We start from the raw sequence: 3,509 nt of genomic DNA on the forward strand, positions 1-3,509 counted from the left end.
AGCAATGAACTCTAGCATGTCTTAAATTATCAGGGCAACACAGGATATGACAGAGATCAGGGCTGTTCATAGGGTCATACTTCATGGCACCTAACCACAATGACAACAACTACAGAAAGTCAGGTTTGCCTGTATGACTAGTTTGCCCTCCAACCAGAAATCACGTATGGAAAGCTGTAGTGTTTGCTTCTGTGCAGTAAATGCTTCAAATCTTCACTCTCTAGAATGAAGTTACACCTTCTACATAATGCAGGTTGTTTATGAGTCTTTCTCAAGTCTTTATTTATTGTCCAACTCTGAGATGCATAACAAGTGACTGAAGTCCTTGGTCAATCAGGTACCTTGTGAAACAAACTGCTGTCTGGCCTGACCAAGTAGAAAACCTTAACCCAGGCAAAAGTGAGGTCCTGTGTACCTCAATGGAGTTGACAAGCCACTTCCAGAAGGGAACACTAGGTTTCCTCCCTGCGCATTCAGGTACTTTGGGGAACAAACTGCTGTCTGGTCTGACCAAGTGGGATTCCTTAACCCCAAGCACAGGGAGGTCCTGTGCATTTCTACAGAAGTTGACAAGCCACTTCCAGAAGGGAACGTCAGGCTTCTTCTGTGCACACATAGGTGTTTTGGGGAACACTCTGCTGTCTGGCATGACCAAATGGGATCTCTTAACTCAGGCAACAGGGAAGTCCTGTGCACCTCAACAGAGGTTGACAAACTACTTCCAGAAGGTAACACCAGGCTTCCTCCATGCTCATGCAGGTAATTTGGGGAACAAACTGCTGTCTGGCCTGACTAAGTGGGACCCCTTCACCCAGGCAACACAGAGGTCCTGTGTACTTCGATAGAGGTTGACAAGCCACTTCCAGAAGGGAGCACCAGGCTTCCTCCCTGCTCACACATGTACTTTGGGGAACAAACTGCTTTCAGGCTTGAGGCCTGCAAGGCCTCAGGCCAAAAAGAGAGCCCAAATATATAGGTGCCTCTCAAACCATTGCTGTGGATCAATGTGGATATTTGAGAGCCGTGAGAGCTGTAAGCACCTGCAAGATCCAGCAAGTGTCAGCAGGGTCCAGCAAGCCTCTGTGGGGTGCAGCAAGCCATGGTGGGGTGTAGCAAGTGGCAGCAGGGAACAGTGATCCACAGAGAGACCCACCACCAGTAGGAAGCAGGACAGCAGCAAATTGAGTGAGGTCTCCCAAACAATCCCCTACCATGTGCATCACTGGGTGTGTCCCCCTCCCCCCCCCACGCCTAAGTGTGTGTCTGCATATGGACCCACCCTACATGCATCTGCTTTTGTACCTGCCCAACCTCTCTCTGGAGCGGTGAAGTCAGATCAAGAACCAGCTATCTTCTCTGCCATGAAACAATTTACTATTGCCATGTCTCGAAAGAAGCAGACTACGTCACTCCCCACACAAGGCCAAAGCAAGATATAACCCCCCACAAGAGACACACAAACAATGTGTTTCCTGAAGCCAGGAAGTCTGATGGAACTTTCTGATACTGAATTCAAAAGAACAATTATTGAATAATTTCAATGGGTGAAAAACAAACATGAAGAATTACAGGACAAGGCAAGCAAAGAATAGGAGGAGCTTAAAAAAATCCATAAAAATGCAGATAAAACTAATAAGGCATTAGAGGCACTGGAAAAATAAGAAACCATGATCCAAAATATGAGGTCCAAGATTTTAGGTAACTATGAACATGATGACAAGTGTGGAAGGAGGAGTAGTGTCCACTTCCATAATAGCTTGCCTCTGGAAACCCTATGAACTTGGAGAGAGGATGAAAGGCACCCAAGGGTCAAGGACTCTCCTTCATAGGGTCGCTATGAGTCACCTGCGACTCGACGGCACTTAACAACAACAACATGAACATGATGAAGGGACACGTGAACAGCGTTGACGAGATGGAACACAGAACCAGTGAAATAGATAGAATTGTCGCCAGTGATCTGCTGGAGCAAAAAGCAGAATCAAAAAAGAAGGAAAAAGAAGAAAACCTAAGAATAATGTGGGAAACATCAAAAGAAATAACATGTGTATAACTAGAATCCCAGAACAGGAAGAAGCAAGTAAACGCACAGAAAAGTCGTGGAAGAATTATTAGAAGAAAAATTTCCAGGCATAATGAAGAATTAAAGAATATATATTCAAGAAGCTGAGTGAAGACCATATACAATAGACCCCAAAAGAAAAACGCCAAGGCATATCATAGTCAAATTTGCCAGAACCAAATATAAAGAAAGAATTCTAAAAGCAGCAAGCGAGAAACAGAAAATAACCTATAAGGGAGAGCAGATAAGATTAAGTCCAATATCTCAGCAGAAACCATGAGAGCAAGAAGATTGTGGAATAACATATACGAACACTCAAAGAACATAACTGTCAACCACGAATACTGTACCCAGCAAAATTGTCAATCAAATTTGAAGGGGATCAAGATATTCTCAGAAAAACAGAACCTAAGGGAGTTTGTAAAAACAAGACCAGCATTGCAGGAAATGCTGAGAGATCTCCTTCTTACAGAAGTGCCACAAAAAAGCAGGATGGACAAAAGTAATTTGCAACAACACCAAAAGGAACTCAACACAATGATAGCAATAAAATTTTACTTCTCAATAATCACATGGAATGTGAATGGTTTAAATGTACCACTGAAGAGAAAAAGAGTAGCAGATTCTACAAAAAAGCAAAATCCATCAATATGTTGTCTACAAGAGACAAAACTAAAAAATGAAAATAAAGACAGATTAAAAATAATAGGGGGGGGAATATACCAAGCAAATGGCAACCAGAAAAAAGCAGGAGTAGTGATATTAACATCTGATAAAATAAATATCAATGTAAAATCCATCACAAAGGACAAGGAAGGTCACTACACAATGCTGAACGGGTCAATAAAACAAGAGGACATAACAATAATATCTAAGCATCAAATGAAACACCTGCAAAATACATAAAACAAACATTAACAAAACTGATAATGGAAATAGACAACATTATTATTGTACTTGGAGTCTTCAATACACCACTCTCAAGAAAAGATAGAACTACCAGAAAGAAACTCAACAAAAATACTGAAGAATTAAACCACACGGTAAACCAACTCAATCTCATAGATATTTATAGGCTAATGCACCCCCAAAAAGCACAGTATACCTTCTTCTACAATGTGCATGAAACGTTCTCTAGAATAGACCACATTCTAGGTCACAAGGCAAGCATCAATAAATTAAAAAGCATAGAAATAATACAAAACATCATTTTAGACCATAATGCTACAAAATTAGAAATGAATAAGAAGATAAAGGAGAAAAAAAATCCCCATACCTTTGGAAGCTGAATGAGACCTTGCTTGAACATGACTGCATACTAGAAGAAATAAAAAATTAAATTAAAAAATTTGTTGAAACAAATTACAATGAAAACACCACTTACCAAAACCTCTGGGAAACAGCTAAAGCAGTCATCAGAGGTCAATTTATAGCAATAAGCAAACAC

Source organism: Elephantulus edwardii, unplaced genomic scaffold (genome assembly GCF_000299155.1).
Source record: "Elephantulus edwardii isolate Elephantulus edwardi_28Jun2011 unplaced genomic scaffold, EleEdw1.0 scaffold00044, whole genome shotgun sequence".
Taxonomy (NCBI): Eukaryota; Metazoa; Chordata; class Mammalia; order Macroscelidea; family Macroscelididae; genus Elephantulus; species Elephantulus edwardii.